Here is a 14960-nt window from a genome sequence, read left to right as displayed (position 1 = left end):
ATCAAATGATGTATTCCACGTATTACACAAAGTGGAATTACAATGCTCTATATCGGAGAATAAAACTATTTGAATTAATGTTAATGCCACTATCTGATGAAATTGATATAAATCGAATATAGATCTAATAATTCATTTGTGATGAATTACCGAGGTCGTTTATGTGACTATCAGTGCAACTTTCTTGGAGCCTACTAACTAGCCCTATCATGCTTATTGCATAAGACCTAATCCAGAATCAACAAAGTTGGATATTACCTACTGCTTGGCACGGTGAGTCATAACTCTGAACCATGAATGGGTCCGACGACGGTACAATGTGCAGCTCCGCATCGTTTCGAAATTGCAAAGCTTTGCCCTAATCCTGACAAAGTGCCCAGATTAAAGCACCCGTGGTCCTGTTTTGTTACAATCGCCGCACAGCCTCTCGTGGTTGACAAGTGCAATGGTAGTGTTACTTCCCATGTTCTTTTGCTGTAGGGATTATGCATTTGACTCGGGAAATATAAAGCGCGCCTTGACGCGTACCGAGCACCAGTGTTCTGTTCAGCGAAACTGAACATAGCAGCATACAACATATAATTTGGCATGTCCATTGTGTACTTGTAACCTAACAACAGCGAGGCTTGAATCGAAGGAGAATGAGAGAACTGAGAAAACGGTTCCTTCAATTAATGCACAATAATTAAAATTTGTCTGTGGATTGGCGAAACTGTATTTTCGAACGCACTCCCAACCGATTAGGACGACGAGCGATTGTATTTTTGTGTGAATATTGTAGTATGCAAGGGGTGTTACGTTATTTTCCATTCATTAAAATACCATTTTCATAATGTGAACTAAATTCAAGTACCAGATTTTGCATTACTTGCACGATCTTTCATTCTACTTCTATGAGATAATGAGTTTCCTAATACTATTAAATTGTACATGTTGACTGAGCCTGAGATCACTAGCGATTACAGTCCGATTGAAATTATTTGAGCTATAGATTTAAGGCTTCCTATACTATTTTCGGGACATAAGGGAGATGAAGGATTGATTTCAGAAAAATTGTTATTTTTTGTTAGTAAAATGTGACAGTATTAACACATGGATCAATAAGTCCCGAGACTAAAGCAGAGATGGCGCTCGTAGTAAACCAGTAACCACGTCTTTCTAGAGTACTAACCTTTGCTTGAAACGGGTCAAAATTTTAAGTCGATCCGACCAGAAACAGCTGAGTTATCGAGGTTGGAGTAAAGTCGTTTTGTAGTTTGTTTAAAAAATGGAAAAACCCGAGTTTCGTGTTTTGATAAAACATTGTTTTTTAATGAGTAAAAACACCGGGCAAGCAAAACAATGGATTGAAAAATGTTATCCGGACTCTTGTCCATCAAAAGCAACGATTTGTCGGTGGTTCGCCGAGTTTAAACGTGGTCGTACCGACACAAATGACGCGGAACGCTCGGGTAGACCTGTGGAAGCCGTTACATCGGAAAATGTGAGTGAAGTGACAAAAATTATAATGAAAGATCGTAAAGTGAAGCTCCGTGAGATTGCTGAGATGACACAGATATCATATGTATTTACTATCCTTCATGAAAAATTGAGCATGAAAAAGGTTTTTTTCCAAGTGGGTGCCGCGATTGCTTTCGATGGAACAAAAACAGCAACGAGTCGATGATTCAGAAAGCAGTTTATCGCTATTTACTCACAACAAAAAAGATTTCTTGCGTCGTTACGTGACCATGGACGAAACATGGATACATCACTACACTCCAGAGTCGAAGCGGCAGTCATCTGAGTGGCGCACAGCTGGCGACAGCCGTCCGAAGCGTCCGAAAACGCAGCAGTCAGTTGGCAAAGTCATGGCGTCAGTTTTTTGGGATACGCATGGCGTGATTTTCATTGACTACCTCGAAAAAGGTAAATCGATCAACAGTGATTATTATATTGACTTACTGGTGCGTTTGAAGGAGGAAATCGCAAAAAAAAACGACCGCACATGCAGAGAAAAAAAATCCTTTTTCATCAAGACAATGCACCCTGCCACAAGGACTCAAATGGCTCAAATGGCTCAAATGAGGAGGTCATCGCTGAAACTGAAGCTTATTTTGAAGCGAAAGATAAATTTTTTTATACACATGGTATTGAAAAAATGGAAAAACTTTGGAACCATTGTATCACCCTAAAATTTTACAAAAAAAAGTCGTTTCCATTGTTAGTCTCGGGACTTATTGATCCATGTGTAAGATAGCAATCAATCAGAAATAGTCTTATCCGTTATCGTATAAAATTGGAACGCTCGGTTTGAACAAAATTTAGGCCGCTAATCAAATGAGAACACAAAAACACCTGAAATTACGTCGGTACATGGGCGCGTAATACTCCACCAAAATCTCCTTAGATGTCACCACGGTGCCATAAAAGGCGCTCGACCAACCTGCCCCTTCTGCCAACTATCCTCGGTCTTCCCTATGTTAGACTCTGTTGTGTCTCTGTAGTCGTCTGTTTTTCTTACTTACTAGATAAGATCTAGTATTAACATTACATTGTAACATTGTAGGATTGGGAAAAACTTGTCTTTTTCACCATTTAATCTATTTTACATTTGAAACTCAAGCGAAATTGTTAAATGTTTATCCAAAATTTTGAATTTTTTGAGCTTAGTGCAGATTCAAGCAGTTCCCCGGCCTTGATTTCTTTGTCGGCAAGAGTGTTCTGGAAAAGTTTCAGAAAAAGAAGAGTTAATAGTTTCTGCACCTTTACTAAGAATGACACGTCAAGTATTTTGAATTTTGATTACTCTTTTCAGTCTTCGTCTGTGTATAAGTTTGATAAGTATGCTGCGTACTGGTTGATAAATAATTTCGCCGCAATTATTTCCAGTTTTAACAATTTCCTTCATTCAAAATGCTTTGCAATATTCTGTTGGTTTTCCTTGACTTAAATGTATTTCTCATTTGTGGTTTTTTTCCATAGACATGTTGCTATTATGTGAGATACAAAGATCAAATCACGCGTTTTTTATAACGGCCAATAAGCCATCAATCAACATTCACTTTAAAGAGTAATTCCAAATCTCTCGGCACTTGCTGAGCGTAAGTCATATTAGTAAACGGCAGAGAAAAGTTTTCTCTTTCGTCTGGTATAAAATTTAGTACTCTTTTTTTCATTGCTCGCCTGCAATTTCTTCCGAAAGTGGAAGTTGACAGGTGGCTTATTGGCCGTTATAAAAAAAACACGTGAAATAAAAATGGCTCTAATTTTGCTTAACACCGTGAATGTTGTCCCGGGTTGGCGGTTAAATGCATAGGGCGCTGGTCTTACAAACCAGTTGTCGTATGTTTGAGTAGGATCGTAGTACTAGCCATGCAATGATTCTGTACGCTAAGAATCGACTGTGAAGTCTGTTGAAACAGAAAGACAAAATATCACAAAAGGAATGTAATGCCAAGACTTTACCTTAATAGCAGCCCTAACATTATTGGTGTTACAGCATGGATAATGTAAACTAGCTTCGTTCATAGATGCCTAATAGTGGTAATAATTCAACAACGCATTAGACGCTTACTAGTAGCGCTCAGTATTTCGATTTAGTTTCACTAGGTTCGAGCTCGGGATGTACAGGGTCCGCCATGTAACTTTTTTTTAAACATGCAATAAAACACAAACGGTTCATTCGATTTAAAAATGTATTTTTTTCATATTAAAGTACAATCCCTCCGGTTTAATTGTGGAATAGAATTTCATTCAAATGGCTGCCTCGGCTGGCCTTGTAGTACGCCATACGGCCAGCCTCCCAAAGATAATAGTCTAACGGCGTCAACTCACAGGCGGCCAAACGACATCCAAATTTCGACTGATAATTCGATCTTCGAAGAGTGTGCGCAAAAGATCGATCGTAGCGTTGGCTTTGTGGCACGGAGCGCCGTCTTGTTGGAACCAAATGGTGTCCAAGTCTTCCTCTTCAAGTAACGGGAAGAACCAATCGCTAATCATGGCATCGAAGAAAAATGGCCCAATGATGCCGCCAGACTAAAATCCGTACCAAATCGTCACTCTCTGAGGATGCATCGGCTTCCCTAAGATAACGTGCGGATTTTTTGTCCCCCAGATGCGACAGTTTTGCTTATTAACATACCCGTCGAGATGAAAATGTGCCTCATCCGAGAAGATGATTTTTTGGCACACATTTCGCAACATTACCATGATTTTCAAAGTAAAATTGCACTATTTTCACGCGTTCCTCAAGCGTATACACAACCATTTTCGTTCAACGGAAGGATAAAACTAAGTTTTTGTCAAATCAGAAGTGACATTAAGGTTACCAATGTCGAAATAACCGCTAGTTAATAAAAATGTTAGATGGCGGACCCTGTATGATGATTTTTAAGGGATATCGAACAATCGCCATCCATGGAAGATGCAAGCGTAATAATTTGATTTTCAGACGAGGGATGAGGGATGAGGGATTTTTGGTGAATATCAGAAACTTTGAAATTATTAATAAAATATGTTTGATAAACACTACCAAAATACCAATTATTCACAGTTCCTAATAAGTTTTTGAAACAGAATCCACGATATTTTTTTGTATTAATCCAGAATTAAAAACTCTTAAAATATTTTAAGTTTAAATTCTTCATATGATCCTTGCCATACATATACTAATACTATATTCACACTATGAGTTAAATCATGTTTTAACTTCGATTTCTTGTTTTAAGCGAAATAACATGTTTTCTCATAGCGTTATTTCATGTACAAAAACGTCACATTAAAACGTGTTTTCCGCAAATAACGTGATATAACATCAGTCAAGCACAACCCTCTCAGCACTTTTCGTCATTTTTGACTATGTCATTGTCAATTGACAAGCTTGCGTCGAACCCGTTTTTTAATCAAACTAGACATGTAATCATCATTGAAGAAATCAGTCAAATCTGTTTTTATGTGAAGTGGAAGAAAAATGGAGGAAATGTACTCTTTCTCTAGGACGTTGAAACGAAAGGTTTCATTATTGTTTCATAATAACAAAAATAGCACATTGACACCACATATGTTTTTCTGAAAGCTTATGATTATAGGGTTCGGTTCTGCAAGAAAAAATCATATTATTGAAATAAATGTTCGACACATGTTATTTATTATTTTATAATGTGTGTCTAGGGATGGATCGTTGTTTCAAAGATAAGAACCAAGCTACGACTTTAATAAATTCTTAGTATCAGTAGAATTATACTGAACATTGAGAACGAGTAGTGAAATCTTCCATAGTTTAGTTTGCCCATTAAAATGCGATACTGAAAAAAACACACATTTTTACCTACTGAAGCCCATACCTGTCAACAATAATATTCTCCATAGCTTGAAGAAGAAACTGCTTGTATCTTTTTGATGTTAAACACATCTTTGTTTTCTATATAGGGGTGCAAATTAGAAACTCATGGAAAAATACACGTAGAAATGTGGTCAGGTTTTAAACACTTACAGCTCAGTATATTTTGTATCAATTACTAATATTATTTCATTACTTGATTGGAAATATTTCTAAGATTCGATTTGAATGTATCAAGTCACGTGTTTTCAATTATGAATGATTAAAATTTTGATTAGTAGCGAGCAGTGTCCTATTTTGCCTGCTAAAAATCTCCGGCATATCGGATTTCCCTGCCATAGACGACGGTTTTGAATGAGTAAGCGATATATCAAACGGAAAGCATCGCTCTGATTGACCAATAGATGCAAAAGCGAAGCTGTTGCTCGCAATAGATGTTGTTGTCTGGAGCCCATGGCTGCCCGGGTAGGTAGGCTACCAAAATTGCTTCAGTGACGGCTGTCAAATTCAAATTTGCAAAACATAGTCGCCCGTATCTTAGTTAACCGCTAGCAGCCGTTAGTCAGCCGTCCGGCAGCCAAGCCAATGCGGGTGGAAGCAAGCGAATCTATAAATAGAAGCAAAAATATAGCTAACGTTTCAGTCCTACGCGTAGCATGCTAGAGGTAGGTTGTTGCTAAACAGCAAGAACCTAAAAGTGCCATAAAACAATAAGCTTTAATTGGTAAGCTCTGATCTTGTGTCATGCAAGCTCGGATGAAATTCCATGTGATGTGAAATTGACAACTACCCCAGGGTAAATTTTGAATGCTTAAGATTAATTTTTAATTTATTTAAGATGAACTCGATTGATAATGAGAAAAAGTTTATCGCTTCAACCGAAATCGCAGAATGGTAGAGAAACTTGACGCTATAAAATAACTGCTTCCATACAAAACTTAAACACAAGCTTGGCGAAGAGAAGCTTTAATATCAAAATCCGTATCGCAAGTATGTACAAAAATATAATTGCATACATTTGGGATATTGGTGTAATTTCGTCGGCTATAAAACAAACAATGTTCGGTGTTGGTTCCTAATCAAGATAAATCTAGGCAGACTCTCGTGCAATTGCTGATTCAAAAGTGTGACGATTGATTGAACTGTTTGTTTGTAGATCATTAGAAATTTTGGTTGCCTTGTTCCATACAAATGGCTCGAACAACCACATGGGGCTGATCCTTGTAGTTTCTTCGAATGTTGCCAATGTACGTTATCTTTTTCGCATCAGATCACGGATCGAACAGCAGGAAAGTTGGAGCACTGAATCGTTGATTGATGAAGAAAACGCAGCACAAGTGCCTAATTTCTGTAACATAGACATGTTTACAGTTTGTTTTTAATCAATTTCAATAACAAACAGTATGTCATGCGTATACCGTAATCCGAGTGTGAACAGTACGGTTTTAACTTTATATTACTTTCGATAAAACGTGTTATTTTCTGATAGTGTGAACATAGTATAAGGCATTCATAATTATATACCCTTAGTAATATCAGCAACTTCTACTCTATACTAGGAGTAATACTGTAATACTGTGTAATAATCTGAAATTGTTTTACATATTCTTCTCATTTTTTTCATTAAGGTTCGGTTTTTGTATTATTCAAGGAATAAGATTTATTATCACATTCCCGGACTTCATTAGGAGCTAAGATTCAAGAGAAAATATGTATATATGTGAGTCGTAAGGCGACGAGTGAGACTCGATGCTGAATGAATTAAATGTTCACCAAATATGACACCGGATAGGGAAATTTAATATGCATCACCATACTAGTCGTTCGTAGTTTTGTATCATAATTGGCATATACTAAATTGGTGGTCTGCAATTTACCATTAATTCGCTCAGAAGGATTTTTGGGTCTTTTCCAAAAAAAGTTCTACAGCAACATAAAGGCACGGAACGATTTATGCTACTACGAGTAGATCTTAACTAAATATTTCAATTATTACGTGGTAAGATCTTAAAACAGCATACTGGTGCTAATTTGAATCTTTATGGTTATTCTTTCCTTTATTATGCCAACACTGTAAATAATCCGAAGCTTCCATAATTGCATACGAAATTTGTATTTTCGATGTAGGTCTGCAGTCCGGTTAGGAGATTGTGAAAGGCTAATGGAATGACCTCACAGTTTAGCGATGTGTTTTTGTTGTGGATGAATTATGCTCAACCTTCTTGAACATATGTTTGCAAGTAAAAGATGTCTTGTGGAGATGATGCTGGAGGGTCATACTCAATTCGGTCATGTATTCCAAAACAGAAAAGCGAAAGGAAACAAAACCATATTGTTTGTGAGATCGTAATGGTTAGTCACGCAAGGAATCTGAGATTAGTCAGTATATGCATTACCCGGGATGCAAGACGGTAGGCGATCGGTTGGCACCAATCCGACCATGATCCGTAGTGAGCTCGATGGTCTTTTTTTAGTCAGTTTTGGGCTATTAGTTGTTTGGTTTGTTGTAATTTTCTGCATACCAAGTGATCGGATGGACATGCTTCGAAAGATCGTACCTGATGTGAAACAAACGAACAAAGGTTTGCATAAGTGAATGTAAGCGATGACCCGTCAAATCCCATGTTTACGCAGTTTGAATTGCCTCAGTAGAAAGAAAAAAGTTAACCGTTTAAGGGTATCTTGCTAGCAGAAGCTCTGCTTTTATACAATGAGTAGATGGTTACAGTTCTTAAAAATAATGTTCTGTTTTAAGTAATTTTTAGATAACAAACAAGATCTGGGATATTTTGGGTTCACTTCTATGCGTGTTATAGCGTTGCATTATTGAATTATATTATTGGTGTTTGAAGTGTAACTGGTTATTTTTGTCAGGAAATTTCTATGTCAAATTATATGATTTTGTGCTTTCAATTGAGCTCAAGAAGGAGAGAAAATGTGATATTGGAGCCTATGTTTCTATATACTAATAATAAGTTGTCTTTTCCAACTCGTTCCGATTGTTGTCGAGATTTTCCAAAAGCGTATTCTCAACTTTTCTATGTAAACTTGAAGAAACCATTTACTAGCTTTATTGGAGTTCTAGTTAGCTAAGAGGGGCTATAAACATTTCGATTCTTACCTCTATTATATTTATGCATATAAAAAATATCATTATATATAGAATTCGTTCAAAATTTGGGAAATGTTGTGTTTGGCAATACAATCGTTCGAATATAACATATGTATTAGACAAATGGCAGTATTGTTGGACGAATAACACACCCATATACCATTCGCATCAGTTTGTCAAGATCAGCAAATGTGTGTGATAAAAATTTTTACTCAAGATTGTTCAACCGATTTCTTCCAACTTAGACTCATGTGAAAAGTCCTATGCTCCCATACAAGGTTTCTGAATTTCATTAGGCTTCTCGTTTCGGAACTACTGGGTGGTGTGTGTAATGAAATTAAAAAAATGTCACTCATTTTTCTCGTAGATAGCTGAACCGATTTCATCCATCTAAGATTCAAATGAAAGATCCTAAGATCCCATAAAAACTTCTTGATTTTTTTTTATCAGATCCTACTTCCGGAGATACAGGATGATTAGTGTAAAAATTTCACATAAATTTATCGCGTTTGTCGGCTTCGCAGATTTTGATAGGCGATGAACAAATAAACTTATTTTAGTTTTATCGGTATTTGGTTTTCAAATCACTCAAAAAACTTAAATTTGAAACGCACTACAATTTCTCAAAGATGCCTACATTGATTTTCAAACATTTCGAATCAAATCAAATGGTTTACAATGTCTTAGGTGAATTTATTTGACTTCAGCTATATCAGTTTCCGAAGTCCGGTTCAGAAAGTATAGGAAATAGATGAGCTCAACCGTTTTTTCAAGGAAAGCGAAAACGAATTTCATAACAAAAGTTCGATTTCGGAAATATTTTTTTGTCGTGAATACGACTTACTTTACTATGGGGTGCCTTTTAAAAATTTACCCTCTGAGAGAATGATAAGTTTTTGATCGTGAATATCTCTTGTTGTATCTAACGAATCAAGATAATTTTTGCTACATGCCATCGGGAATATGATCACAATTTTATGATAAAATTTTCAGTTGTGTGACATAATTTCAAATAGTTTCAAAGTTAAACTTTTCTGAAATGTTTGGTATAAATGAGTATCAAAGAGGATAATTCATAAGGCGCGTTTGCTTTTCTCGTATTTTTTAAACTCATAGCTCAGTGATCTGTGAAGGGATTATATAATCTAACTACCAATAGAATCAAAATTTTTCAACTTTTATGCAATTATGCAAATTCGAAATGAAATAATCAACATTAAAATTCTGAACGCGGCTATTTTTATACTTGTTAGGACCGCCCATTAGTGAAAAAGTTACAAACGAAATCAGGTAAAAACTAACCTCTCCACAAAAATTCAATCAGTTTGGTTTCTATCGCCACTGCGAGCAGATGTGTTTTGTGTCGTCTGCACAACTAGTTTCGCTTTCGACAAGAGCGATTACGTCACAGCTGCTAGTCATTAGCATTGGTGAAAAAACAACGGTGGAGAGCATTACACAAAATCAGCCGTTCTAATGGCTCTAAAAGTTTTCTAAAGAACTATTAGAATTTGTTGTTCGCAAATCGGAAGGAAATATCCTCGGTTTAGTGCAAATCTAGAACAGTTTGGTTGGATTTGTGCACTTTTCTCTGTGTGAAATTCACAGTAATCGAGATCAAGTGAAGCCTTCTTTGTTTTTGCGAAAAATGTTCCAGAGTTTAATGTCGTAGAGAATTACGCAATTTGACCTTTCTGAATGCTAGAAACGAATCCCTACAGCATATTGATAGTTTCTATCAATAACTTATGCAAATCCGAAATGAAATAATCGACATTAAAATTCTGTATGCGGCTATTTTTTATAGCCGTTAGGACCGCCAAATAGTGAAAAAGCTACAAACGAAATCAGGTAGAAACAAGCCTCTCAACAAAAAGTGAAGCCTTATTTGTTTTTGCGAAAAATGTGATAAAGGGGAATGCTTGCATAATTCATACAATTGATCAACTAATTGATATTCGGAAGTGATAAGGAACATGTCAGTTGTTTTCGTATTCACGACATCCAGTTATGTCTCTGACATTACCCACCCACCTTTTTCTAAGTTGAGTATCAAAAAAAAATGTTTTCGAGATGTCACTAAATCTCGACGTTATATAATTCTAAGGCAGGCCCGAACCCAGGATTTCGTTTCGGGAGAGGCCCAAATATAAAAAAATAATGTTATTGAAAATTGCTTATGTACCTAATTCTCGGTGTGTCTTTTACGGGTGTTTTTAACGGACACTTTCAACATTTCCACTGGAACTGTTGTTGTATTACATTTCTTTACGTTTAGTGGCTTGTTATTTTTGCAACGCATGTCTTAGACCTTCTAAATAATTATATATCTGTTTTTGATTTCGGGAGGGGCCCTGGGCCCCTAGCCCCCCTTCTGGGTACGTGATTGTTTCCCTCACAAACATTGACCACCGGGCGGCACCCTTCATCCATATCCGATTTAGCTCAAATTTTGCTTAGTGACTTTTTTGAGGTACTTAAGCTTTTGAGTACTACCGCCTAACGAAATTATAGATGACTCTAAAATATAGAGGTACATTCGAACCGTTATGGGGTATGCTGGTCGTTTAATACCGGTTCTTAAAGTATCGTGAATAATGACAAACAACTTAATCGATTGTCACACGTTTAGATTAAAAGGAATAAATTTATGGTTTCATACAATTTCTCTTTTCCATTCGACTTGCAGTACCAAAATTACAGGGTAATGAGTGATTTAAATTTCAAACTGTCATTTAAAACGACAGTCGAACACATGCGGATTGATAAAAAAGGTATCATCTTACTGCTAGGTGGATAGGGCAAGTTATTTTTTGTTGATTTAATCAACGAATATGCTAACTGAGAACATAATTGCGAAGTCTCTGAGTTATGGTTCATTGAGTTTATTCGCGTCCAGACATTCTATTGAAACTTTGAAATTCGTTTTCTCGAAACCCCCCGGTCGCACAATAGTAGTAAAATTACTGAATCAATCGGCACGAACCTCTAAAGTGCATAGAAAGATTGTTTGAAATATTTCATGTTGGATAAAAACTACAAGAAAAAAATCTCGTTTTTCTTTATATATGTTTGTATATGCTGCTAGTTAATCAATACTCTTAAAGTATCTTTCGTAGTGCCAGAAGAATCGTAGCACCAGCCATGAAATGGTTCTGTACATTCTGAATCGGCTGCGAAGTCTGTTGAAACAGAAGGTCAAATTCCACTAAAGGAATGTAATACCAAGGCTTAAAGTATCTGAAGTTCATGTACTTCAGATAAGTCTTTTGATAAATTTAATATACAATTAGGATATATCAGAGTTCAACTTTGGGCGATATCGTGTGAACTGGTAGACGACTTTATGAATCCAGTCTCGGGAGATGCTCGATATATCTCCGGTTTTGAATTTTTAAGTTTTATAAAAACGGTCTTTCTTATTATCAAACTTTCATTTCTGTCCTTCACAATAAAATAAAGAAGTGCCCCCTTAATAATTATTCGCACACGGAAGACTTCGATGCAAATGATACCCTGTTTTTTCGGAAAAATCGGGTATATGGACGCCGCTACATTAGAGCAACGTATAACCATCAACCTCCAAAAACGATTCATTCTCCATTACGACAATATATATGAATTTTTGAGCTTTCACAACATCGAATTGATGGGTCAACCGCTGTATAGTACTGAATCTTCTCAGTGATTTCTGATCCTCAATGCGACCAATTTACAGACTTATTTTCTGTCGTACGTTTTTTATCCATATTTGTTATTATTTATGTGAACATTCGTAAGATTTGACAAGGTAATGTGAGTAGATTTCTTCAAATGCATATTTTGAGTCGTTTGTAAGAGAACACGTATGCAACGCCATTATTTCGCTTAGAAAATACGCGTTGTATGAAAAAATTCCTCAGGCCACATAACATGTCGATTAAAAAGTCCCCGGTCTGACAAAGAAAACAATGCTTAGTTTTCCAAATCCTGATTTAATCGAAGTATTCCCTTCGAAGAGCAATACAATTGTTCCAGCAAGCGTCTTTTCCAGATCTGAGAACAGAACACTGGAGATTAAATCTGGTGAATATGGTGGATAAGGTAGCAGAATCAATTTCAATTAATGGAATTTGTCGTAATGATCGACTTGCGGCACGTATGCGTGAATCCTATTCTTAATATTCTTTTAGAAATAAAAACTGTGGGTTTGCGCGGAAAAGTGTGAAAAAATAGCAACTCTTATCTGTCCCGTATGCAAAGTACTCGCATATCAGGCAATTTTCATTAATTTAATGTATTGAACTATTCAATGTGCGACTGATATATAAGTATGAGCAGTGAAGTAACAACTAAAAAGATAGATTCGTTTTGAATAGGCTAAAAACATCGAAAAAAAATTCTAACGTATGCAGTTACTAGTGCGCTAGCTTTTCCCGTGTAGATATTTATCAATCGTAAGATAAAGCTTTCTCTATATACAAACTGCAGGTAAATATCGTCCAGACAGAAAAAAAGTGTTTGTGAGATATTGGTTACAAAATGGTTTTTTTGTCGTTATTTAAGAGGTTTTTAACTATTACCTGGTTCGCCTCTGAAAGTGGGTTTTATTATAATTTATTTATTATAGTTTTTCACGCTAGACGGGGTTGTTCAATTAACAATGCAATAGGTAGGGAAGAGTGTTCGGTTACCGGCACCCTTTTCTTTCAAGCCTATAACTTCTGACTAAGTGCACATTAGGCGGACATATATATATATATATATATATATCAATGGAAAGCTAAAGTCCCTAACTAACAACTGAAAAAGAAACTAAGTTGATTCAATCGATTGAAAAGACTGTATTATCAATTTTGTAAAGTGATAAATTTTGATCATTTCAAAAAAGGTGTTACCGGCACCCCAAGAAATATTGCTATAAATGGAAAAATTCGCCTTGGTTCTTTTGGCCAATGATTTGGATGGTGGCGCCTTTGGTGTTGATTAGGCCGGTGGCTAACAGAACCAGAGAACCAAAGTTTTTACTAATATGAAGGATGTATCGAAGGCGTCATGTTGTCCACGTGTTGCGTATCACCCGAGATGCCAGATAATACAATAATTTTAGCTAGTAAAAACGAAAAGATGGCGCCAATTTTCAAAAGTCTGTAATTTCTGACGAATGTCTACAAACAATCGAAGTTTCAAAAGTCTGTGAAAAGTCTTTAGACGAAAAAAGGTTTACATGTTAACTAAGAAATTTGATAATTTACAGACAAATTTGCAGACTTCGTATTTCTGCACATCACTGAGAATTTTTCGATTTGTCGTTAAAAATGGGGTACCGGTAACCGAACACCTTAGAGTGCCGGTAACCGAAATCGGTAGACATTAGAAAAATGACGAAAAAAAAACTTTTGTTACGAAAATTTTGATAGCATCCGATATTAAATCACGAAATAGATCGATTTCACCTCATAAACATTCAATCCACTCACCTTTTCGATGAATGCTTTTTAATTTATAATGCTATCAAAAAAGTCACAAAAACATTTTTGTTGATTTTCACGCAATTAAATTTTGTTTTAAGCGCAGCAAAAAGTACAAGCATCTGTTTGCTTTGGTATTCAGCACAAAAAGAACGTGCTACTATTACACACACATGACATTTGTCGGAATGACGCTATCTGCTTTCTGTCAAAAGTTAGGTTGGGGGTCGGCAACAGAACACTGCCGGCAACCGAACATCTTCCCCTACTTTTATAGAAAAGCATCGTTAGCATGATCTTGTAATAACACTAACAAGTAGATGCAAAATCAATAAAAGAATTAAAAATTTACTTTTTTTCACCTGAAAAATATCAATTTTAATGTGGCAACCCTGCACGCTATAAGATATTGAACAAAGCACCCTGCGAACGGAGCAAAGCCAGCGTACTAGTTTTTCATCGTCGTTTTGAATGTTGATTTGAATGTTTTTCATCGCCCTATAATTTTGGAACCGGAAGTCGGATCAGGATGAAATCACACAGTAAGACAATGAGAGCTTTAATTTGAATCATGATTCGTGAAAATGCCAAGATGCCAAATCCAGTCAACACAGAACGGGAGAATTGTGTAGTTTGAGGAAAGGTAATAGACGATTTTTCATGCATTCCTGCAGGATTGGGGACAACACTCTCAGTTCACTAGCGACATCTCGAAGGGATAGGGTGAGATTCCGCTTGACACAGCTGCGTACATGAGACAGGAATAGCTTAAGAGGCGAATGACCTTAAGATAAAAAATCTCTGCAATTGGAACATAAATAAAAGCTGACTACACATTATGACCTTTTTGCGACCTTCGGTCTTCGATTTTTTCGTTCCAGTTTTTCTAGTTATTGAAAAACGGTTCATTAACACTTTTATTGGGCAACAGTGAATTTGGCTACATTCAACAATTTCGCAAGCTTGATTTTGATTTTCGCGATGCGCGAACGTAATTGTTACGCGTTGTTCCTTTTATTTCGATGCCATTTTCACAACTTAGCAGCAAATATCGAAAACAAATAGTACAAAGGGT

At 36.3% G+C, this 14960-nt stretch overlaps 1 protein-coding gene across 3 annotated transcripts in view; it reads left to right on the top strand.

Moving 5' to 3' along the window:
- The window catches only part of LOC131439031 (mucin-2-like), a 145254-nt gene that overhangs the window by 101814 nt on the left and 28480 nt on the right, over positions 1-14960 (top strand). The gene's annotated exons all lie outside the window — the stretch shown is intronic.

The sequence above is a fragment of the Malaya genurostris genome, chromosome 3 (genome assembly GCF_030247185.1).
Source record: "Malaya genurostris strain Urasoe2022 chromosome 3, Malgen_1.1, whole genome shotgun sequence".
Classification (NCBI taxonomy): domain Eukaryota; kingdom Metazoa; phylum Arthropoda; class Insecta; order Diptera; family Culicidae; genus Malaya; species Malaya genurostris.
This window is presented reverse-complemented; position numbering and strand designations above follow the sequence as displayed.